The sequence below is a fragment of the Bos taurus genome, chromosome 14 (genome assembly GCF_002263795.3).
Source record: "Bos taurus isolate L1 Dominette 01449 registration number 42190680 breed Hereford chromosome 14, ARS-UCD2.0, whole genome shotgun sequence".
Taxonomy (NCBI): domain Eukaryota; kingdom Metazoa; phylum Chordata; class Mammalia; order Artiodactyla; family Bovidae; genus Bos; species Bos taurus.
The window spans coordinates 80,008,802-80,035,814 of NC_037341.1; the positions used below are offsets into that span (position 1 = coordinate 80,008,802).

The 27,013-nt window shown below is 37.6% G+C and overlaps 1 long non-coding RNA gene across 1 annotated transcript in view; it reads left to right on the top strand.

Moving 5' to 3' along the window:
* Positions 1–5,079: 5,079 nt before the first annotated feature.
* LOC132342234 (uncharacterized) overlaps positions 5,080–27,013 on the top strand; it is a 32,985-nt gene continuing 11,051 nt past the window's right edge. The window contains exon 1 of the long non-coding RNA XR_009490559.1: positions 5,080–5,270. This is a non-coding gene — a long non-coding RNA (uncharacterized lncRNA). The remainder of the gene's footprint in view (positions 5,271–27,013) is intronic.

Below are 27,013 nucleotides of genomic sequence, written 5' to 3' on the forward strand. Positions count from 1 at the left end.
ACACTGATTTTTCCTATTAATGCAAAACCACATAAGTATCTCAGCTTATAAATCTTGATGAAAGATCTTTCACCAGTCTTCAACTGTTTCCACCAAATTTTCCTTATACCAGCCTACTCAACTATTACACAAAGAAATACCACACACACAAACTGATCTTCTCTAAAGTCCCATGTTACATTTGGAAAATATTTTATTATAGCTTCCCAAATAGACCTCTCTGGAGAAGGGAATGGCAACCCACTCCAGTATTCTTGCCTGGAGAATTCCATGGACAGAGGAGCCTGGTGGGCTACAGTCCAGGGGTTGCAAAGAGTCAGATATGACTGAGCAACTAACACACACACAAATAGACTTCTTAACACATTTCTCTATCTGGACATGAACCATATGTTATTCCTCTTTGTATCAATGGTGCTAGAACTGCACCCTGAATATAGTAGGTTTTAGGAAATAATTTGCTGGATAAGAATAACATATAGATAATTACAAAGCGGATACATAATTTTATATGTAAAGGTAGGGGCTTTGTTGTATCCATAGTTCTTAGAGCAGCACATGATAAGAACAAGTGCTAAATATCTATTCATCAAATGACTAATAGAATATAATTAGCTTTTTTGTAGATCTTAAATTCATTGCTGGAAGGTATAAAGCATTATTAATACCTCCCTTCCAACACTTAAAGCTAAATCATAAAATATTTTACTACGGAAGAGAAAAAACAATTTTCATTTTAATGAGTGAGATAAAGAGACTTGGTAAATTTGAAAAACAGAATTAAATCCATTCCAAAACAATCAAGCAAGTAATTCTTAATGATTGAGAAAAGATTCACACAAGAGGAAAACCAAACTTAAGAAATAATCAATAACAAGTACAGGAGTATCAGCTAAGCAAGATAAAACACCAGGATTTTAAATTTTGCCAATATTATTTTGTAGTAAAGAATGAGGAATAATGTTAATCCATGTTTTAATAGCATATATAATTCAAAAGCAGTTGCCTCAACTGAGGAGAGGGGAAGAAACAAGCAAAAGAATCTTCCAACATGAGTAAAAGAGTTTAATGGCAATGCTAAATATAAAGAGCTAAATAAAACATTAAATCTCAGAAAAATGTAAAGGAGGCACCATTTTCTTCATGGTTCTGTAGGTTTTATCTTTCCACAGAAGGATCAAAGGATTTGAGGAGACATAGAATATGAACTGGGTATATAATCACATTGTTTAATTGCACTATCACCTCCTGAAGAAAATTCAATTCCTGTGTACAATTTCGTAATAAAAATATTACAAAATACCCTATTTTGTTTCTTGTTAAAAAGTACCCTATATATTTTAATACAATTTCCTGTGTTTTCAAAATACATATAGAAATACAAAAGACCTTGGATACCCAAAGGAATCTTGAAGAGGAAGAATAAATCTGAAGTCATCATATCTCCTGATTTCAAAATATATTACGAATCTCTAGTAATCAAAATACTATGATATTGGCATAAAGACACATAGATTAATGCAACAGAATAGAGGGCCAAGAAATAAAACCAGGCATATATGGTCAGTTAAAGTTTCACCAAGGAACCAAGAATATACACTGTGGAAATGAAAAACTCGTTAATAAATTATGTTGGGAAAACTGAATTGCCACATGCAAAAGAATGACACTGGGCCTCTGTCTAACACTGTACACAATCCTAAAGGAAATTAACCCTGTATATTCACTGGAAAGACTGATGCTGATCCTGAAGTTCCAATACTCTGGCCACCCGATAGAAAAAGCCAACTCATTGGCAAAGACTCTGATGCTGGGAAAGACTGAAGGCAAAAGGAGAAGAGGGGGCAGAGAATGAGATGGCTAGATAGAGTCACCAACTCAATGGATAGGAATTTGAGCAATCTCCGAGAGATAGTGAAGGACAGGAAAGCCTAGTGTGCTGCAATCCATCGGGTCACAAAAAGCTAGACACGACTTAGAGACTGAACAACAACTAACACTGTCCACAAAAATCAAACCAAAACTTCTTAAAGACTTGAACATAAGGTCTGAACAACTCTTGGAAGAAAACATAGAAGTTAAGCTGTTTGACATTGGTCTTGGGGATAATTGCTTTGATTTGACTCTAAAAGCAAAGGCATCAAGAACAAAAATAAGTAAATGGGGCTACAGCAAACTAAAAAGTGTTGTGCAGCAAAGGAAAAAGGAAGCCATAAATAAAAAGTAAAGGCAAGCCACTGAATGGGAGAAAATATTTCCAAACCATGTATCAAAAAAGAGATTAATATAAAAAACACACAAGGAACTTATACAATTTAATAGCAAGAAAAAAAAACAGAATAATTAATTTAAAATAAGCAAAGGACTTGAATAGACAGTTTCGAAAGACATACAAATAGTCAGCAGTACATGAAACTGTGCTTAATATCACTAATCAGCAGAGAGAACAAATCAAGACCACTATGTGTTAATACCTCACAACCATTAAGATGGTTATTCCCAAAAAATAAGAGATAAAAAGTAAGGGGATTCTGACAAAGGAGCCCTTATACAGTGTCGGTGGGAAACGAAACAAGTTTTACTATAACAAGTATATGAAAATGCCTTAAGAAATCAAGAAAGTAAAAATGGAGCTACTATCAGATCACATCAGATCAGTCGCTCAGTCGTGTCCGACTCTTTGCGACCCCATGAATCGCAGCACGCCAGGCCTCCCTGTCTATCACCAACTCCTGGAGTTCACTCAGACTCGCGTCCATCGAGTCAGTGATGCCATCCAGCCATCTCATCCTCTGTCGTCCCCTTCTCCTCTTGCCCCCAACCCCTCCCAGCATCAGAGTCTTTTCCAATGAGTCAACTCTTCACATGAGGTGGCTAAAGTACTGGAGTCTCAGCTTTATCATCATTCCTTTCAAAGAAATCCCAGGGCTGATCTCCTTCAAAATGGACTGGTTGGATCTCCTTGCAGTCCAAGGGACTCTCAAGAGTCTTCTCCAACACCACAGTTCAAAAACATCAATTCTTCAGCACTCAGCCTTCTTCACAATCCAACTCTCACATCCATAAATGGCCACAGGAAAAACCATAGCCTTGACTAGATGGACCTTTGTTGGCAAAGTAATGTCTCTGCTTTTGAATATGCTATCTAGGTTAGTCATAACTTTCCTTCCAAGGAGTAAGCATCTTTTAATTTCATGGCTGCAGTCACCATCTGTAGTGATTTTGGAGCCCAGAAAAATGAAGTCTGACACTGTTTACCCATCGATTTCCCATGAAGTGATGGGACCAGATGCCATGATCTTCGTTTTCTGAATGTTGAGCTTTAAGCCAACTTTTTCACTCTCCACTTTCACTTTCATCAGGAGGCTTTTTAGTTCCTCTTCACTTTCTGCCATAAGGGTGGTGTCATCTGCATATCTGAGGTTACTGATATTTCTCCCAGCAATCTTGATTCCAGCTTGTGTTTCTTCCAGTCCAGCATTTCTCATAATGTACTCTGCATAGAAGTTAAATAAGCAGGGTGACAATATACAGCCTTGACGAACTCCTTTTCCTATTTGGAAACAGTCTTTTGTTCCATGTCCAGTTCTAACTGTTGCTTCCTGACCTGCATACAAATTTCTCAAGAGGCAGATCAGGTGGTCTGGTATTCCCATCTCTTTCAGAATTTTCCAGTTTATTGTGATCCACACAGTCAAAGGCTTTGGCATAGTCAATAAAGCAGAAATAGATGCTTTTCTGGAACTCTCTTGCTTTTTCCATGATCCAGCGGATGTTGACAATTTGGTGTCTGGTTCCTCTGCCTTTTCTAAAACCAGCTTGAACATCAGGAAGTTCACGGTTCACATATTGCTGAAGCCTGGCTTGGAGAATTTTGAGCATTATTTTACTAGCATGTGAGATGAGTGCAATTGTGCGGTAGTTTGAGCATTGTTTGGCATTGCCTTTCTTTGGGATTGGAATGAAAACTGACCTTTTCCAGTCCTGGGGCCACTGCTGAGTTTTCCAAATTTGCTGGCATATTGAGTGCAGCACTTTCACAGCATCATCTTTCAGAATTTGCAATAGCTCAACTGGAATTCCATCACCTCCACTAGCTTTGTTCATAGTGATGCTTTCTAAGGCCCAGTTAACTTCACATTCCAGGGTATCTGGCTCTAGGTCAGTGATCACACTATAGAGTCTAGTAATCTCACACCTGGGTATTTATCCAAAGAAAACATAGACAGTAATTTGAAAAGATATATGCACACCAAGGTTCACAGCAGCATTATTTATAATAGGTAATATTCAGAAGCAACCTTAGTATCCATCTACAATTGAATGGATAAAAAAGATAAGTTATGTGTGCATACATATAGTTTATATAAAATATGCATGCTTACATATATATATATATATATAACATAGAATATAATATTATTCAGCCATAAAAAAGAATAACATTTTGCCATTTGCTTTAAGATGAATGGAACTGTAGAGTTTACACGGGTGAAATAATACAGATAAAGAGAAATGTCAGACAGAAGAAGACAAATACTGTTTGTTTTCACTTCCATGCAGAACCTAAAAATAACAAGATAGAAACAGACTCACAGTTACAGAAAATAAACTATTAGTTACCACAGGGGATGAGTCAGAGGCAGGAATGATACAGGTGCAATGGATTAAGAGGTACAACTTGAAGTTATAAAATAAGTCACAGAGATGTACTGTATAGCAGAGGTAATATAGTCAATATTTCAATACTTAGTATGCTATACAATCTATAAAAATATCAAGTCAGTATGCTATTGGCGGCAGAAAGCAAGTTAGCCAAGATGGCGCATCCACCAAAATCCGCTCGACATTTTGTGAAGCATGTGAAGCATGTGAAGAATGACTAACTGCGGAGGCATGCGGAGCACTGCGCATGCGCATCCCGAGCACTGCGCATGCGCATCCCGAGCCCGCGGTTGGTCTTTGGTTACTTTGCGCAGGCGGAAACGGCAGCTCCAACTCTGTGTCAGTCTGTGTCGTCAGGCGCGAGAGGAGAGAACTGTGGCGCAGCTGCTGTGTCAGCCGGGAGAGAGTGTTGCCATGGTGCCGTGCCGGACAGAAGGGGAGAAGCATGTCTGCAGTTCCCTGGCTCTTGGGGTCTTCTTCCAGCCTCTCAGCTCGCGCCATGCCGACCCTGGGTTCAGTGCAGACAATGTGAACAGCGATATAATGGTCATAGTCAGTAGGATAAAGAGCAGTACAGTTATATACCTGAAATTAACGTAAATATTGTAAGTCAACTATATTTCAGTACACAAAAATTTTAATTTGCTAAAGGTTAAACCTTATGTTAATTATCCTTACCACAAAATAAGCAAACACAACGCGACAGAAATTCTTGAGGTGATTGATATGTCTATTGGCTTGATTATAATAATGGTATCATAGGTGTATGTGTATGTCTAAACTTATGAAATGGTACACAGTAAATATGTGCAGTTTATATGCATAAATTGTACAATTCAGATATAAAAGTCATAATTGGAAAAAATCAAAATATGGAAATCTGAAATATAACAAATGAAATATCTAAAAATCTAATCAGATGAAAAATCCCATAATATTGGTGCAACTAAGTAGATATTCGCAGACATAGGAATTTAAGGTCAGTTCAGTTCAATTCGGTTGCTCAGTAGTGTCCCACTCTTTGCAACCCCATGAACTGCAGCACACCAGGCCTCCCTGTCCATGACCAACTCCCGGAGTTTACTCAAACTCATGTCCATTGAGTGGGTGATGCCATCCAACCATCTCATTCTCTGTCATCCCCTGCTTCTCCCGCCTTCAATCTTTCCCAGCATCAGGTGGCCAAAGGATTGAAGTTTCACCTTCAGCATCAGTTCTTCCATTGAAAATTCAGGACTGATTTCCTTTAGGATGGACTGACTGGTTGGATCTCCTTGCAGTCCAAAGGACTCTCAAGAGTCTTCTCCAACACCATGTTTCAAAAACATAAATTCTAAAGTGCTCAGCTTTCTTTATAGTCCAACTGTCACATCTATATATGACTACTGGAATGCTGTCTAGGTTGGTCATAACTTTTCTTCCAAGGAACAAGCGTCTTTTAATTTCATGGCTGCAGTCAACAACTGCAGTGATTTTGGAGCCCCCCAAAATAAAGTCTGTCACTGTTAAGAATTAAATCAAATAATGTTTGTATACAGCTAATAATAAAACCTCAAAATATACCAGATCAAATTCAGGGAACTAAAAGCTTAAAGAAATAAATACATAATTATACCAGAAAAAGATTAAAAAAAAAAACCCTCTAATAGCAACTTCTGAAAAAGCAGGAAAAAATAAGTATATAAATATTTGAAAATATTGAACAGTATTTTCTTAACTAATTTGTAGTGAACACTTTATCTAGGAGCTGTGAAATTCAAAACTTTCTAAGTATACCTGCACCATTTACCTAACTTGACCATGAAATGTATTACAAGTCAAACTTCAACAATTAAAACCATATTGGTTACCCTCTCAGGCAAAAGAGGTGCTAGGCTATAATTCATGTACAATAAGATACCTATTAAAAGTCCTTATTTACAGTGAGTCAATATGCATCTAAGCATGCCAGGGATCCAAGAAATGTAATGAAAGTAGAATATTTTTTCAAAAGAATGATAATGAAAATTTAAATGTTTCAATTTTATGATTGCAGTACTATTGCTCTTAGAGAATAACCTATGACCTTAAATGGGAGAAGGCAATGGCACCCCACTCCAGTACTGTTGCCTGGAAAATCCCATGGACAGAAGAGCCCGGTAGGCTGCAGTCCATGGGGTCGCTAAGAGTCAGACACGACTGAGCGACTTCACTTTCACTTTCCACTTTCATGCATTGGAGAAGGAAATGGCAACCCACTCCAGTGTTCTTGCCTGGAGAATCCCATGGACGGAGAAACCTGGTGGGCTGCAGTCCATGGGGTCGCACAGAGTCGGACACGACTGAAGCAACTTAGCGGCAGCAGTAGCATGACCTTAAATGCACACAGATAAAAAAGGAAAAGCTGAAAAATAAAACATTTGAGCTTTATATATCAAAAAAGGGGAATGACAAATACAAAGTATAAGAAATTGAATAAAAGAGAGACAGAAATTATTGTAATAGCAATTGAACATTAAAAAAAATTGCTCCTTGAAAAAAATGGATATAAGGGATAAACTTCTTGCTACTATCAGGGGAAAGAGAGAAAGAAAATTATATAACAGGAGTTAAAGCAGAGACATTACTAAAGATTTTGCTAATGCTGTAAAGTATTTAACAGCTTCCCAGGTGTCTTAATGGTAAAGAATCCATCTGCCAATGCAGGAGAAGCAAGGGACACAGTTTCAATCCCTGGGTCAGGAAGATCCCCTGGGGGAGGAAATGACAACCTACTCCAGTATTCTTGCCTGAGAAATCCCATGGACAGAGGAGCCTGGCAAATTGCAGTCCATGGGGTCGCAAAGAGTCAGGCATGACTGAACACTCACGAGGTAAAGAACATGAAAAAATATAGTGAAGAACTTTATACTAATACATTTACAAATTTAAATAGAATGGGCAAACTTCCAGAAGAAATAAATTTGCCGAAATAATAGTAAGTAAAAAATGTGACTATTTCTAAACTATTAAGAAATGTACTTAATTAGCTCCTCACGCTCAAATAAATCTCCAGGCCTAGATAACTTTGTCTAGTTATGCTGTTGGTGTTGTTGTTTAGTCACTAAATCATGTCCAGCTTCTTTTGATCCCATGGACTGTAGCCCTCCATATCCCATTGTCCATGGGATTTCCCAAGAAAGAATACTTTATCAATGTTACTCTAAACATATAAAAAGGAAGTAACAGGAGAATCATGCAAATTTCTCAGTAAAGAGAGAATGAACCAACATGTCTAAACTTGAAAACAAGAATTTCCAGGTCAGTTTCATTCATGAACATAAATGCATATATCCTAAATGAAATGATTATTAAACCTACTCCTGCTGCTGCTGTTAAGTCGCCTCAGTCGTGTCCAACTTTGTGTGACCCCATAGACGGCAGCCTACCAGGCTCCCCTCTCTCTGGGATTCTCCAGGCAAGAACACTGAAGTGGGTTGACATTTCCTTCTCCAATGCATGAAAGTGAAAAGTGAAAGTGAAGTCGCTCAGTCGTGTCCGACTCTTTGCGACCCCATAGACTGCAGCCTGCCAGGCTCCTCTGTCCATGGGATTTTCCTAGCAAGAGTACTGGAGTGGGGTGCCATTGCCTTCTCCATAAACCTACTCCAGTATAGATAAAAAATATGTACATATAATATGCCATCGTTTAAGTAGATTTTTTCTGTTAATGCAAGTCTGGGCTATTTTTCAAAATTCAACTGCTAAAACTTAACATATCACCAGAATCCATATGATTTTCCATTATTATTTGGTAAAATTCAAAATCTATATTAATAAAAATTATGGTAATAACATATTTCTAGGAGGCAAATAAATTCCCTAGTTTCTTAAGTATTTTGTACATGAACACAGAGAAAACATACTTAATGATGTGATATCATGGTATTTCATGATATAATGTTGAGATACCAAAGTCAGTTTTGCTGAGTTAGAAACAGTATAATCACCATTTTTATTCAACCCTGCATATACTTTATATGTTATTCAATACTGCATCTAGCATATATGTTGGGAAAATCAAACAGAAGATGTGCAAGATCCGATTAAATATCTATAAACTGTTACTGAGAAATAAATTAAATAACACTTGAATTAATATATGTAACATATTAGAACTCCAATGTAAACATATGAAATAGTGTCAAAATAATCAATCTATAATTTATCATTATGTCATATTTCAAATGTGAAGTATGGTATATTAACAATTATGCTAGGACAACAGAGTAAATTTTGAATGTCCCATGCAAGCCTGGGTATATGGTCATGAACTATCTAGATTAAATTAATTTCCATTCAGAAATACAGCAAGAAGTTTTGTAGAAATTGACATAATAATCCCACAATTTATATGAAAGTATAAAATCCAAACAAAGCAAGACAATCCTAAAGAAGAACAAAATTTGAGAATTTGCATAGTAGTTCGAGGTTTATTGCAAACTCTAGTAATTAGGATGATGGAGTATTAACACAAATATTAAGAAAGTAGGAAATGGAAGAAAATAGTGACTAGAAACAAAATCACCTATATATGCACACTTGCTTGCTTTCTGAAAAGTTGAAAATGTAGTAATAAGGGAATTGGCACTTTTTTCAATAACCATAAGCAATTGCATATCTATATAAAGTCTATCATTTTGACTCATATTTCATACTAATTGAATTGCAAATCTAATTTTGAAAGCTACAACAATAAAAATTATAATAGATAACACAGGAGCTTTCATGATCTTGTGGTAGGAAGTATTCTTAAGTGGGAAATAAACACTCATAGAAACAGTCACATTAAATTAGGGCTACATTAAAATTAAAAGATTGTGTTTATGAAAATAAAAATTTCAGAAAGTGAAAAGGTCAGCCACAGAGCAGAAAAATGTGTTTGGCAAATACACTAGTTTCATATACAGAACATACAGAGAACTTCATTAAATTAACAAGTCAACACACATAAAACTGTGAAATTCAATGTCAACTTCACAGAAAATCACATGGATAATGCACATATGAAAAGATACCTAATATACTGTATTAGTCATGAAAGAAATGCAAATTAAAACCATAATGAGATACTACTCCACATCCACCAGGAAGACTATTTTTTTAAATAGTCAGAAAATAGTAAATTATTTTCAGAAACAGAAGGAAATCAAAGTTATTTTTTGTAATAAATATAACATATTAAAAGCTCTTCAGAAAGTAATTGTGCATTATCATTGGACATGAACATGCCCTATAAGTTAGCAATTCCACTTCCATGAGAACCCCATTTCAATATATATATGACTGTGACTGCTGCTGCTGCCAAGTCGCTTCAGTCCTGTCCGACTCTGTGTGACCCCATGGACTGCAGCCTACCAGGCTTCTCCGTCCCTGGGATTCTCCAGGCAAGAACACTGGAGTGGGTTGCCATTTCCTTCTCCAGGAATATATATGACTATGTATAATATACATTTAATATATTTTTTCATATGTGATAAAGCATGTAGCTATATGTATAATTACATACATCATGCATATTTTACTTATATAGGTATATATGTAATATGTACCTATAGTCACAGGCACAATATTTATAATATCGATGAAATGGAAATAATATAGAATTTTAATTTGTTGCATATTCATAAAGTGGAATATTTCATAACAATAAAAATTGACACACTACTCCATACATAACTTACAGAAATTTCATAAACACATTCAAATGAATATTGTCAGTCTAAAAAGTACATATACACTATAATTTCATCTATATAAAGCATAAATGCCAGCTAAATTAATATATGGCCATGTAACTCATTAAAAATTTAAACTTAGGATGGTGACAATTGAGAAAAAAACAATACAGACTTCTGAAAGCAATTGAGATTTTATCTGTGTATTTATGGAGTGGCTTCAAAGGAGTATTCTTTGTAAAAATTTACTAAATATTTTTCCACACTACACTTTAGTAAAATAATTTTTTTAATTTAAGTAAAAGGTAAAATATGATTCTTGCCAACATTCACTGGATCATAGAGGAAGCAAGGGAATTCCAGAAAAACATCTATTTCTGCATCATTGACTACACTAAAGCCTTTGACTGTGTGAATCACAGCAAATAGTGAAAAATTCTTAATGAGACGTGAATACTAGATCACCTTACCTGTCTGCTGAGAAACGTATATGTAGGTCAAGAAGCAGCCATGAGAACCAGACATGGAACACAGACTGGTTCAAAATTGGAGAAGGAGTATGACAAGACTGTGTATTGTCACCCTGCTTATTGAAATTCCATGCAGAATACATTATGTGAAATGCTGGGCTGGATGAATCACAAGCCGGATCCCAGACTGCTGAGAGGAATATCAACAATCTCAGATACGCAGATGATACCACTCTAATGGCAGAAAATGGAAAGGAACTAAAGCGCCTCTTGATGAGGGTGAAAGAGGAGAGGAAAAAAGCTGGCTTGAAACAACATTCAAAAAACTAACGTCATGGCATCTGGTCCCATCAGTCAGTTCAGTCGCCCAATTATGTCCAACTCTTTGCAACCCCATGGACCGCAGCACACCAGGCTCGCTGTCCATCGCCAACCCCCAGAGTTTACTCAAACTCATGTCCATTGAGTCAGTGATGCCCTCCCACCATCTCATCCTCTGTCATCCCCTTCTCCTCCTGCCCTCAATCTTTCCCAGCATCAGGGTCTTTTCAGATGAGTCAGTTCTTCACATCAGGTGGCCAAAGGGTTGGATTTTCAGCTCAGCATCAGTCCTTTCAATGAATATTCAGGATTGATTTCCTCTAGGATGGACTGGTTAGATCTCCTTGTAGCCCAAGGAACTGTCTGGTCCCATCACTTCGTGGAAAATAGAAGGGCTAAAAGTGGAAGCAGTGACAGATTTTCTTTTCTTGGTCTCCAAAATCACTGCAGATGTGACTGCAGCCATGAAAATAAAAGATGCTTGCTACTTGGAAGGAAAGCTATAACAAATCTAGACACCATGTTATAAAGCTGAGACAGCATGATGCCAACAAAGGTCCATATAGTCAAAGCTACAGATTTTCCAGTAGTCATGTATACATGACTGTTGAGAGTTGTACCATAAAAAATGCTGAGTACTGAAGAATTGATGCTTTTGAATTGTGGTGCTGGAGAAGATTCTTGAGAGTTCCTTGGACACAAAGAGATCAAACCAATCAATCCTAAAGGAAATCAACCCAAAATATCCATTGGAAGGATTGATTTTGAAGCTGAAACTCCAGTACTTTGGCCACCTGATGTGAAGGACTGACTCACTGGAAAAGACCCTGATGATGAGAAAGATGGAGAGAAGGAAGTGAAGGGGACAGCTAAGGACGAGAGGGTTGGATGGCATCCCGACTCAATGAACATGAGTTTGAGCAAGCTCCAGGAGATAGTGAAGGACAGGGAAGCCTAGTGTGAGGCAGTCCATGGAGTGACAAAGAGGCAGACACGACTTAGCAACTGAGCAACAGCAACATGCCCCAAAGTAATTTAGGCACCTAAAGGTCTCTGTGGAAGAATAATGCTATCACCAAAGTTGATTTTTAATGTTTAGTAGCTCACAGACCGGACACGAGGGAGCGACCTCACTTCACTTTCACTCTTCACCTTCATGCATTGGAGAAGGAAATGGCAAGCCACTCCAGTGTTCTTGCCTGGGGAATGCCAGGGATGGGGGAGCCTGGTGGGCTGCCGTCTCTAGGGTCGCACAGAGTCAGACATGACTTAAGCGACTTAGCAGCAGCAGCAGCAGCAGCTCACAGATACTTGTCTAAACACTTTTCATCTACTATTTTCTTCAGCAGTTTATGAGGTAGACACTATGCATTTTACATGGAGGGCAACTGAGGCCAGAAGGATTTAGTGACCTGTACACTCATCCAAGGTAAGGAGCAGTGGCTGCACTTTGCTGGAGCAGCCGTGAAGACATACCCCACGCCCAAGGTAAGAGAAACCCAAGTAAGACGGTAGGTGTTGCAAGAGGGCATCAGAGGGCACACACACTAAAACCATAATCACAGAAAACTAGTCAATCTAATCACACTAGGACCACAGCCTTGTCTAACTCAATTAAACTAAGCCATGCCCGTGGGGCAACCCAAGACGGGCAGGTCATGGTGGAGAGATCTGACAGAATGTGGTCCACTGGAGAAGGGAATGGCAAACCACTTCAGTATTCTTGCCTTGAGAACCCCATAAACAGTATGAAAAGGCAAAATGATAGGATACTGAAAGAGGAACTCCCCAGGTCGGTAGGTGCCCAAATTGCTACTGGAGACCAGTGGAGAAATAACTCCAAAAAGAATGAAGGGATGGAGCCAAAGCAAAAACAATACCCAGCTGTGGATGTGACTAGTGATAGAAGCAAGGTTCAACGCTGTAAAGAGCAATAGTGCATAGGAACCTGGAATGTCAGGTCCATGAATCATGGCAAATTGGAAGTGGTCAAACAAGAGATGGCAAGAGTGAATGTCGGCATTCTAGGAATCAGTGAACTAAACTGGACTGGAATGGGTGAATTTAACTTAGATGACCATTATATCTACTACTGCGGGCAGGAATCCCTCAGAAGAAATGGAGTAGCCATCATGGTCAACAAAAGAGTTTGAAATGCAGTACTTGGATGCGATCTCAAAAACGACAGAATGATCTCTGTTTGTTTCCAAGGCAAACCATCCAATATCACAGTAATCCAAGTCTATGCCCCAACCAGTAACGCTGAAGAAGCTGAGGTTGAACGGTTCTATGAAGACCTACAAGACCTTTTAGAACTAACACCCAAAAAAGATGTCCTTTTCATTATAGGGGACTGGAATGCAAAAGTAGGATGTCAATAAAACCTGGAGTAACAGGCAAATTTGGCCTTGGACTACGAAATGAAGCAGGGCAAAGACTAATAGAGTTTTGCCAAGAAAATGCACTGGTCATAACAAACACCCTCTTCCAACAACACAAGAGAAGACTCTATACATGGACATCACCAGATGGTCAACACCAAAATCAGATTGATTATATTCTTTGCAGCTAAGGATGGAGAAGCAAAGATACAGTCAGCAAAAACAAGACCAGGAGCTGACTGTGGCTCAGATCATGAACTCCTTATTGCCAAATTCAGACTTAAATTGAAGAAAGTAGGGAAAACCACTAAACCATTCAGGTATGACCTAAATCAAAGCCCTTATGATTATAAAGTGGAAGTAAGAAATAGATTTAAGGGCCTAGATCTGATAGATAGAGTGCCTGATGAACTATGGAATGAGGTTCGTGACATTGTACAGGAGACAGGGATCAAGACCATCCCCGTGGAAAAGAAATGCAAAAAAGCAAAATGACTGTCTGGGGAGGCCTTACAAATGGCTGTGAAGAGAAGAGAAGTGAAAAGCAAAGGAGACAAGGAAAGATATAAGCATCTGAATGCAGAGTTCCAAAGACTAGCAAGAAGAGATAAGAAAGCCTTCTTCAGGGATCAGTGCAAAGAAATAGAGGAAAGCAACAGAATGGGAAAGACTAGAGATCTCTTCAAGAAAATTAGAAATACCAAGGGAACATTTCATGCAAAAATGGGCTCAATAAAGGACAGAAATGGTATAGACCTAACAGAAGCAGAAGATATTAAGAAGAGGTGGCAAGAATACACAGAAGAACTACACAAAAAAGATCTACACGACAGATAATCACTATAGTGTGATCACTGACCTAGAGCCAGACATCCTGGAATGTGAAGTCAAGTGGGCCTTAGAAAGCATCACTATGAACAAAGCTAGTGGAGGTGATGAAATTCCAGTGGAGCTATTTCAAATCCTGAAAGATGATGCTGTGAAAATGCTGCACTCAATATGCCAGCAAATTTGGAAAACTCAGCAGTGGCCACAGGACTGGAAAAGGTCAGTTTTCATTCCAATCCCAAAGAAATGCAATGCCAAAGAATGTTCAAACTACCACACAATTGCACTCATCTCACACGCTAGTAAAGTAATGGTCAAAATTCTCCAAGCCAGGCTTCAGCAATATGTGAACCGTGAACTTCCTGATGTTCAAGCTGGTTTTAGAAAAGGCAGAGGAACCAAAGATCAAATGGCCAACATCTGCTGGATCATCGAAAAAGCAAGACAGTTCCAGAAAAACATCCACTTCTGCTTTATTGACTATGCCAAAGCCTTTGACTGTGTGGATCACAATAAACTGTGGAAAATTCTGAAAGAGATGGAATACCAGACTACCTGACCTGCCTCTTGAGAAATCTGTATGCAGGTCAGGAAGCAACAGTTAGAACTGGACATGGAACAACAGACTGGTTCCAAATAGGAAAAGGAGTACGTCAAGGCTCTATATTGTCACCCTGCTTATTTAACTTATATGCAGAGTACATCATGAGAAACACTGGACTGGAAGAAGCACAAGCTGGAATCAAGATTGCCGGGAGAAATATCAATAACCCCAGTTATGCAGATGACACCACCCTTATGGCAGAAAGTGAAGAGGAACTAAAAAGCCTCTTGATGAAAGTGAAAGTGGAGAGTGAAAAAGTTGGCTTAAAGCTCAACGTTCAGAAAACGAAGATCATGGCATCTGGTCCCATCACTTCATGGGAAATAGATGGGGAAACAGTGGAAACAGTGTCAGACTTTATTTTTCTGGGCTCCAAAATCACTGCAGATGGTGACTGCAGACATGAAATTAAAAGGCGCTTACTCCTTGGAAGGAAAGTTATGCCCAACCTAGATAGCATATTCAAAGGCAGAGACATTACTTTGCCAACAAAGGTTCGTCTAGTCAAGGCTATGGTTTTTTCCTGTGGTCATGTATGGATGTGAGAGTTGGACTGTGAAGAAGGCTGAGCGCCGAAGAATTGATGTTTTTGAACTGTGGTGTTGGAGAAGACTCTTGAGAGTCCCTTGGACTGCAAGGAGATCCAACCAGTCCATTCTGAAGGAGATCAGGTAAATATATTGAAAGGAGCCCTCTCTACTTCTAAGGGACTTTCTCTCTTCTCCTAAGTCTTATTGGTGAGTGGAATGGGGATGGGAAGAAGAAAACTCATATTAGGACTTCTCTGGTGGCTCGGTGGCAAAAATTTGCCTGCCAGTTTAGAGACACCGGAGCTAGGATGATCCTCTGGAACAGGAAATGGTAACCCAGTCTAGTATTCTTGCCTGGCAATTTACCAGGCATGGACAGAGGAGCCAGGCATGCTGCTGTCAGTGGGGGCACCGAAGAGTCGGACATGACTTACTGAGTAAATAGCAACAATCATATTAAGGTTGGATGATTATATTTGGAGAAAATATTTGCTGCCTATCCTTGTTTTATTGTTTGTGCAATAAATTATCCTCCATATTAGGGATTAGCAAGTAGGTTTTTCTTTTGTTTCTTATTTTTTAAATAGTTTCTGCTTTCATCAGTGCCATAATTTCTTTCCCCCCAAATGTATTATTTGCTGTAGATCTTTAATTCTTTTTAACTGAAAAATATAAATCAGTGTATAATGGAATATTATGTTTTGCATGTGTATATTCATAACTCTCCATCATTAACTGGAAGTAATTTTAAAATGCAGTGGTCAACATTTTAAATATTTTAAAGTATGACTAATTATGACACACATAATTCATTAAATGACTCAGGGTTATTATGTCACATTCTTAAAATGCTTCTTTGTACTTTTGAAAATCACCCCACTTGAAATAATAATAATTGTAGCTTTGATTTTTGAAACTTCATATTCTCTCTCTGCTACTGATTAGCATTATATGCTAAAAGACCTTTTGACTTAAAGCAGTAAAAAAATATGTTAAATAATGAAAAGCGCTGCCATAGTGATTTTTCTTTCTCTTCGCTCTGAGTTGTCACATTGCACTTTCGTTTATCCTTATGTCACTTGAAGTACTGAATGTTTCATTCTACTTCAGAAGGAAACTCACTAAAAGATATTTCTGAAAAGGTTAGTCCTAGAACCCCCAAGGAGATTTCATGCTAACAGGATACATTCAATTCTTTCCCTTTTTCCTACTATGCAGAGTTTTATAGATAGATAGATAGATAGATAGATCACAATTGACCAAAAAAGTTCACCTGTACCAAGATCTGCCTACATGTAATGTATAGTTTGTATGGTTTTTGGATATTATCATTAAATTAAAAAAAAATCATTAGAAGTGTTCAAATGAATGAAAATGTATTACTCTGCTTTTTTAAGGTTCTGTATTTATATTTTCAGACATTCTTGTTTAAAAATTCATTAAAAATGTATCATTCCCTGGAATAAAATGCTGTACTTTAGATGTAAGACCTGTCTGGTCACTAGCAACTTAGGTGAAATTTGAGGTCAATGTAATAAAAATACAAACCTAATTTGACGAGTATAGCAGATCAATTTTTTTTGCCTATATAATTCTCCCTTTTGAGAAAAAAAAAAGGGGAGAAAGCACTATTAAGAAATCAAAAACTAAGCTTCTCAATTCTAAGATCAGATATAAAATGCAAGGTGTACAATTTTCATTAAATAGGCAACTCAATTTTCATATTCCCCTGTGGCTCAGCTGGTAAAGAATCCACCTGCATTGTGGGACACCTGGGTTTGATCCCTGGGTTGGGAAGATCCCCTGGAGAAGGGAAAGCCTACCCACTCCAGTATTCTGGCCTGGAGAATTCCATGGACTGTATAGTCTATGGGATCGCAAAGAGTCGGACACTTATGAGCGACTTTCACAAATAACAGAAGACCATACAAAAGACACATCAGTTTGTACTACAGTTGAATACATGCACAGTGATCAGACTGGACATCTGCGTTACCACTTGTAAATCATAATAAATGGTTTTGTCCATCTACATGTGATTTCATGATAAATGAGGGCAGATTTTAACAAACTGCAAAGCAGAATGAAACAATATAAATGTCTAATTTTATAAAATTAAAGGTGGTTAAATTCTAAATTAAAACACCTAAAGCTTTACACCTAATCTAACATTGAGTAAGGGCTCAAGCAATTGACTCAAGGTTCCGTCAATTCCTGGAGCTTCCCATGTGGCTCACAGTAAGGAGTCTGCCTGAAATGTAAGAGAATCAGATTTGATCCTTGAGTTGGAAAGATTCCCTAGAGGAGAGCATAGGAATCCACCCCAGTGTTCTTGCCTGGAGAATTCCATGAACAGAGGAGCCTGGAGGGCTACAGTCTGCCAGGGGGTTGCAAAGAGTCAGACATGACAGAACAACTAATACTTTCATTTTCCTTTAAGTTCTATCACTTAAAATAGTTTTAGAAGATTTTTTTTTATTATTTAGAAGATTTAGAAGATTATTATTTTATTATTCATGAATATATCCTGTTTTTGCGTCCCACGTCACTGCCATCTGCAAGTTTTATGAAGAAGACACTTGCTCTCTTTCATTTTAGACAATCTCTTCAGGGATATTTGTTTCAATAAGAAGTCTTGAAGTGACTCATCCAAGGAAGAAAAAGGTGGGGGATGTTCCATGTGCAATTGAAAAGAATGTATACTCTCACATTTGGATGGAATGATCTGTGTACATAACTATTAATCCCATATGATTTGATGTGTCATTTAAGGCCAGTGTTTTCTTGTTGTCTTTCAGTCTGAATGATCTATTTATTGATGTAAATAAGAAGCATCACAAGGAATAAAGCTAGTGGAGGTGATGGAATTCCAGTTGAGCTATTTCAAATCCTAAAAGATGATGCTGTTGAAGTACTGCACTCAATATGCCAATAAATTTGGAAAGCTCAGCAGGAGCCACAGGACTGGAAAATTCAGTTTTCATTCCAATCCCCCCAAAAAGAGCAAAGCCAAAGAATGCTCAAATTGCTCTACAATTGCACTCATTTCACATGCTCTCAATATTATGCTCAAAATCCTTCAATCTAGGCTTCAGTGGTACATGAACTGAGAACTTCCAGATATATAAGGTGAATTTAGAAAAGGCAGAGGAATCCAGAGATCAAATTGCCAACATCCGTTGGATCACAGAAAAAGCAAAGGAATTACGAAACACCTACTTCTACTTCATTGACTACACTAAAGCCTTTAACTGTGTGGATCACAACAAATTGTGGAAAATTCTTCAAGAGATGAGAATACCAGACCACCTTACCTGCCTCCTGAGAAACCTGTATGCAGGTCAAGAAGCAGCAGTTAGAACCGGACATAGAAAATGGACTGGTTCCAAATCAGGAAAGGAGTACATCAAGGCTGTATCCATCACCCTGCTTATTCAACTTTTACACAGAGTACATCGTGAGAAATGCTGGGTTAGATGAAGCACAAGCTGGAATCAAGATGGCCGGGAGAAATATCAACAGCTTCAGATATGGAGATGACACCACTTCAATGGTAGAAAGTGAAGAAGAATTAAAGAGCCTCTTGATGAAGGTGAAAGGGGGCAGTGAAAAAGCTGGCTTAAAACTCAGCATTCAAAAAGCTAAGATCATAGCATCCGGTCCCATCACTTCATCACAAATAGATGAGCAGAAAGTGGCTCCTTTGTCCATGGGATTCTCCAGGCAAGAATACTGGCGTGGGTAGCCGTTCCTTCTCCAGGGGATCTTCCTGACCTGGGGATCAAACCCAGGTTTCCTGCATTGCAGGCAGATTCTTTACCATCTGAGCCACAGGGAAGCCCCAAATTTCAAATGAACAACATAGTAACTTAACAATCAAGTATATTATGAAATGATTACTATCGTAAATCTTGTCACCATACAAAAGCATTGCAGTATTATTAACTATATACCCTATGAAAGTGAAAGTGAAGTCATTCAGTCGTGTCCAACTCTTTTCGACCCCATGGACTGTAGCCTACCAGGCTCCTCTGTTCATGGGATTTTCCAGGCAATAGTACTAGAGTGGATTGCCATTTCCTTCTCCAGGGGATCTTCCCGACCCAGGGATCGAACCTGGGTCTCCTGCATTGTAGACAGACGCCCTATGCTATATAGCAAATCCCCATGACTTATTTTATAACTAAAAGTTTGTGACTCCTAATCCCTTTCACCTCTTCTACCCAATCTTTCACTCTCCCTTCCTCTGGCACCTACCAGGTTGCACTAATTAAGTCTGGTTTTGTTTTGTTTTTAAAACATGAAATTTTAGTTTTACATGCCTCACAAATGAGTTGGTCATCTGAAATTACAATTTTGCAAGCCCATCTATCAGCCTTATCCTAAATCAATGTTTTAAATTTTCTACAACTTACATTTAGTATTTTGGGAAAAAATCCAAATGACATCATTTTAATTAATTTTTGACATTATTGTTTTTTTTAATCTACTTTTGCAAATAGTGACCCTTCTGCTTCAGATCCCGTCTTATCATTGCTTAACTGCTAGTAACTTTTAAAGTCTTAGTTTAGTATTATTCATTTTGAGAATTATTTTCTAATTTCTCACATGAATTAACCATTTATCTAAGTAACAAACACTAATTGAGGAATAAAATATGCACTTGTAGTTTTTCTAGACAATAAAGATAGAGTGAAAGCAAAGCAGAATGTATTTAATCAATGAGTTATGCTATGCAAATACCAAGGCCCTTGAGGTGCTTACACACTCGTGTGAAGAGCCAGAACACTAACATGGAACTTCGCACTCATCTAATCTTAGTTTCTGAATCTGATCAAAGTAAAATAAAGTAATGTGATAGTGACTTCTAGGTGGTGGAGGTGTTGAAAAAAAAAGTTAAAAGTAGAAGTACGAGACAGTGAAAAAGGTCTGATATAGGAACATGTGTGGTATGTCCAAGGACAGAAAGAACTGTTTGAGATTAGTTAAAATTAATCTTGGCATTTGGACAAAATGCAAAAAGAGGAGCAGGCAGACAAGAGGGAGGAAAATGAATGGACCCTCAGCATTGCTAATCATCAGATGAATGCAGATTAAAAAAACACCTTACATGTCAGTCTATCATCAAAAAAATCATAAATAATAAATGTTGGCAAAGATGTGGAGAAAAGGGAACCTTTCTACACTCTTCTTGGGAGTATAAGTCAGTGCAGTCACTGTGAAAAAAGTTGGAGTTTCCTGAAAATATTAAACTACAATTTGATCCAGCAATTCCACTGTGGTTGTATGTCCAGAGAAAATGAAAGCACTAATTTGAGGAACTACATGCACCTCAATGTTAATAACAGTATTATAACAACTGCCAGGTATGGGAGCAACTTAAGCTCCTGCAACGGATGGATGAATAAGATGTGGTCTGTATATAGAACACATCTTTTTGTGCACATGTATGCATATATGTGTATATATATATAATGATAAAATATTAGTCATAACAAGTAATGAAATATTGCCATTTGAAACAATGTAGATGGACCTAGAGAGTATTATACTTAATATTATACTTAGCAAAATAAGTCAGAGAAAGACAAATACTGTATGATTTAACTTATAAGTAGAGCCTTTAAAAATGCAAATTATTGTATACGTTAAAACAGATATTGACTCACAGATATAGAAAACAAACTACTGAATAGAATGAAGTGGATGTGGCAAGTTAGAAATATGGGATTAAGAAATATAAACTATTAGTGCTATGTATAAGATAAATATGCAACAAGCATGTATTATACAGTCAGTTCAGTCTCTCAGTTATGTCCGACTCTTTGCGACCCCATGGACTGCAGCATGCCAGGCCTCCCTGTCCATCACCAACTCCCGGAGCTTACTCAAACCCTTGTTGGTGATGCCATCCAACCATCTCATCCTCTGTCATACCCTTCTCCTCCCACCTTCAATCTTTCCCAGCATCAGGGTCTTTTCAAATGAGTCAGCTCTTCACATCAGGTGGCCAAAGGATTGGACTTTCAGCTTCAACATCAGTCCTTCTAATGAATATTCAGGACTGATTTCCTTTAGGATTGACTGGTTGGACCTCCTTGCACTCCAAGGGACTCTCAAGAGTCTTCTCCAACACCACAGTTCAAAAGCATCAATTCTTCTGCACTCAGATTTCTTTATAGTCCAACTCTCACATTATACATGACCACTGGAAAAACCATAGCCTTGACTAGATGGACCTTTGTTGGCAAAGTAATGTCTCTTATTTTTAATATGCTGTCAAGGTTGGTCATAGTTTTGCTTCGAAGGAGCAAGCATCTTCTAATTTCATGGCTGCAGTCACCATCTGCAGTGATTTTGGAGCCAAAAAAAGTAGTCTCTCACTGTTTCCACTGTTTCCCCATCTATTTCCCGTGAAGTGATGGGACCAGATGCCATGATCTTAGTTTTCTGAAATGTTGAGCTTTAAGCCAATTTTTCCACTCTCCTCTTTCACTTTCATCAAGAGGCTCTTTAGTTCTTTACTTTCTGCCATAAGGGTGGTGTCATCTGCATATCTAAAGTTATTGATATTTCTCCTGGGAATCCAGCCTGTGCTTCATCCAGCTCAGCATTTCTCATGATACACCCTGCATATAAGTTAAATAAACAGGGTGTCAATATGCAGCCTTGATGTACTCCTTTTCCAATTTGGAACCAGTCTGATGTTCCATGTCCAGTTCTGACTCTTGTTTCTTGACCTGCATACAGATTTGTCAGCAGGCAGGTCAGGTATCTGGTACTCCCATCTCTTGAAGAATTTTCCACAGTTTATTGTGATCCACACAGTCAAAGGCTTTGGCATAGTCAATAAAGCAGAAGTAGATGTTTTTCTGGTACTCTCCTGTTTTTTGATGATCCAACAGATGTTGGCACTTTGATCTCTGGTTCCTCTGCCTTTTCTAAATCCAGCTTGAACATCTGAAAGTTCATGGTTCACATACTGTTGAAGCCTGGCTTGGAGAATTTTGAGTATTACTTTGCTAGTGCGTGAGATAAGTGCAATTGTGCAGTAGTTTAAACATTCTTTGGCACTGCCTTTCTTTGGGATTGGGATGAAAACTGAACTCTTCTAGTCCTGTGGCCCCTGCTAAATTTCCCAGATTTGCTGGCATGCTGAGTGCAGCACTTTCACAGGATCATCTTTTAGGATTCGAAATAGCTCAACTGGAATTCCATCACCTCCACTAGCTTTGTTCATAGTGATGCTTTCTAAGGCCTACTTGACTTCACATTCCAGGATGTCTGACTCTAGGTGAATGATCACACCATCATGATTATCTTGATCTTGAAGATGTTTTTTGGATAGTTTTTCTGTGTATTCTTGACACCTCTTCTTAATATCTTCTGCTTCTGTTGGGTCCATACAATTTCTGTCCTTTATCGAGCCCATCTTTGCATGAAATGTTCCCTTGGTATTTCTAATTTTCTTGAAGAGATCTCTAGTCCTTCCCATTCTATTTTTTCCTCTATATCTTTGCATTGATCTGAGGAGGGCTTTCATATCTCTCCTTGCTATTCTTTTTAACTCTGCATTCAAATGGGTATATATTTCCTTTTCTCCTTTGCCTTTCACTTCTCTTCCTTTCACAGCTATTTGTAAGGCCTCCTCAGACAACCTTTTTGCCTTTTTGCATTTCTCTTTCTTGGGGATGGTATATTATACAGTCCAGGGTAATAAAGCCATTATTTTGAAATAACTTTAAGCATAATTATAAAAATGCTGAGTTAATATGTTGTACATCTCAAACTAAAATGGTATAGTATTATAAATCAATTATTCTTGAATAAAAATACAAACCCTATCACAGATGATAAATTCCATCTCAATTAGCTACTTATCAGTTCACTAAAAGTGCTGGTTTTGAAGTGACACTCATATGTCAGGAACATGGCAGAGTATATCTTTGGATATGATGTTTACATTTACTAAATTCCTTACTGTTATAATTTAATAGATACATCCAATAATGTAATTATCATGGGTACCACAAAATACCTCTCCTATACTCCTTCAGAAAAGTTTTTAGATATAGAGAATTTGAAGTGCAGATTATTGCTGGCTAAAACTGACAGATATAAGCATTCTATTAAAATCTCTTTGATTAAATGCTATTTTCTATAATACATGTACACATTTATTACCCTATCTGAGGATCATTTTTAAGTTAAATCTAGGATAATCATATTGTGTCTTCTGGAAGACAACTTGAGAAAATAAGTGAAGGTTGTATTTAGATTTTTAACATTACAAGTGGTCATAGAAATAATCTAGTCACAGTTCTTATTTAATAGGTACATCGTGTGGTCTAGAGATGCTAAATAACTTTACAAAGAGTATACATCCAGTTGTGTTAAACAGCAAAGAATCTAATTTACTAGCCTTATTCTCCATCTCTATTAGTTTATTTCCAAAATATCAGAGTAGACTACAATTGCTATTATTGTATGACCTCTGCTACCCTTCTTTTAAGAAGCACAGTGATACTTTCTTGTTTACTTTGTATTTCCAGTACCTAAAAAGGTGTCTTGAACCTAGTAAGTGCCCAATAAATGATGATAAACAATTAGTGAAAGAAGGAATGAACAAAAAGAAATGATATAATGTGGCTGTAAAACATCCAAAAGTCAAGGACGATATGTCATTTCTGCGTGTAAGATTCTAGTTACTGATATTTTCCTTTTGTATGAAATCTATTTCTTTTTCATTACTGTATAATATAAATTATTAAACTTGCTTAGCTTAATTAGGAACACAGTTTAATTTTAACCCAAACTGATGATCCTTCAGTTAATATTTTGCCTGAAATTGGGTTCTATTTGAATGTGGGTAATTGAATTTCTTTACTTCAAACTTCTGCAGTGCACTTCCTTCTACTCAATACTAAAGCTTTTTAGAGAAAAAAAAACCTTTAAACATGTGCATATAAGGTCACATTTGTGTCACAATCCAAAAGAGTCACATGTCTATTTATGAAGGAGATGCTCAAATGACCCATTTTGAGAAAAGCTGAACATCATTTTGACTGATTAAAAGTAATGAGAAGCAAATGAAGTGCTTTGTGGTAACGATGAGCTATTTAAACGTGATGGAGACGACTGTGGACTCTCAGAAGAGATGGAAATACACACACCAAACTCTTCACACCATGATGTGTGTGTGTAAAGAAAGACAGCAACACAGGCACGGCACACTCGGGGAGTCTGTCAGTCAAGTGATGAGATAATTCAAGAAATGGATGCTGCATTCTGTAAAGATGAGATCAGTAGACAGAATTCTGCTCTGATTTGATAAACTGCAGGTAGCAATATGCTAAATGAGGAATGAAAACAGAAAAGGCATTACCATCATTACTCGTAAGATGCCAGGCATTTCTCTATAAAGTTACTTGTATTAATTTGTTTAACTCTCCCAACTCTATCAGTTGGAAATTCCTATAAGAAGAACAAAGAATGTAAGCTGCTTCACAAGAATTCAGACTGCTACTAATTTTCAAACCTCTGGCAATTAGAACCCAAAGTGAGCATTCCTAGGTAATCCACTGTCTTGCCTCACACATAATGGTTACATAAATTATAATAATCAGTATATCCCAAATCTAGTTATTAAAATTATAATTTAAAAAAAAGAAAAAGCACACAAAAAAGGAAAAATTGTAATTTGAAAGAATATTTAATGGCATATTTAAATATTCACAGCTCTTGGCTGAGTTTAAAAATTCTAAATGAGTATGAAAAAGATGCATACACAGACAATGTGCTTGACTAACCATGTTTACAATTACATGTATTTTTCTGGAAACATATGGGTGGTTCATTTTCTATACCATTGAATGTGGGAGAATATCTCACTATACTTTCACACGTGAATGAAAACTGGTTGTATATATAATAATTAGTCACATGATTTTTTATTTGAAATAAGAAATTCAGGATATGAAAGGACTACTAATAAACTTAAGGCCAATAAAACATATGAACCAAAATAGAATGCTGTAGATATGGGGGGAAATTGAAGGCAAAATCCTAGAAATACATTTGATAATATTTGTATAATAACATTTTATACCATTTCAGATTAAAAGTCTAAATAGTGGGAAATAGGTAGAATTCAAGAACAGATAAAATCATTGTGGCAATGAATATTAGGGTACATGTGTCTTTTTCTGTTATGGTTCTCTCAGGGGATAGGACCAGTAGTGGGATTTCTGGGTCCTATGATAGTTTTATTACTATTTTTTTTAAGAAATTTCCATACTATTCTCCATAGCAACTGTATCAGTAGAAGCAAGCTAGTTGTCCATCAGCAGATAAAGGGAAAAGAAGTTGTGGTACATATGTAATAGTATATGTAATATAATTATGGAATAATGGAATAATGGAATATTACCCAACCATAAAAGGGACACATTTGAGTCAGTTCTACAGAGGTGGATGAACTGAGAGCCTGTTATATGGAGTGAAATAAGTCAGAAAGAGAAAAATAAATTGTGTATATTTTTTTTAATTTTAAATTGGAGGATAACCACTTTATTATGTTGTGTTGGTTTCTGCCACACATCCGCATGAAGCAGCCATCGGTTTGCATACGTCCCCTCCTTCCCGATCCCGCCTCTCACCCCATCTCATCCTTCTAGATTGTCACAAAACACCAGGTTTGAGCTCAGGCATCCTGCAGCCACTCCCACTGGCTCTCCATTTTACCTATGGAAATGGAAATGTTTCTGCGTTACTCTTTCGGTCTGCCTCCCCCTCCCTCCCCTTCCACCACTGTTCTGTTCTCTATGTCTGCTTCTCCATTGCTGCCATGCAAATCGAGTAGCTGCATCACTACCATTTTTCTAGATTCCATATACTTGCATTAATATACAATATTTGTTTTTCTCTTTCTGACTTACTTCAGATAGGCCCTAGGTTCATCCAACTCATTAGAACTGAAAATTCTAAAGTTATGCACATATGGATTGGAGATGCAAAAGAGCCCAAGGAAAAGTAAAAGCCAGGAAGGCTTAAAAATGGCCTGAGCTTTCAATATTTTTCCCTACCCACAAATAAATCCACTAGACATGAGAGCCACTAGTTTGAAGTATTTAGGACAAATCTTGGAAAAAGCAATGGCACCCCACTCCAGTACTCTTGCCTGGAAAATCCCATGGACAGAGGAGCCTGGTAGACTGCAGTCCATGGGGTCGCTAGGAGTCGGACACGACTGTATAACTTTCAAGTAGACAACCTGAGCAACTTCACTTTCACTTTGCACTTTCATGCACTGGAGAAGGAAATGGCAGCCCACTCCAGTGTTCTTGCCTGGAGAATCCCAGGGACGGGGGAGCCTGGTGGGCTGCCATCTATGGGGTTGCACAGAGTCGGACAACACTGAAGCGATTTAGCGACTTAGCAGGACAAATCTCTAATATTTAACTGACCGCTTATCTATAAGCACATGAGGGTGACATCTGTGATGCCTGGTCTAAAAAAT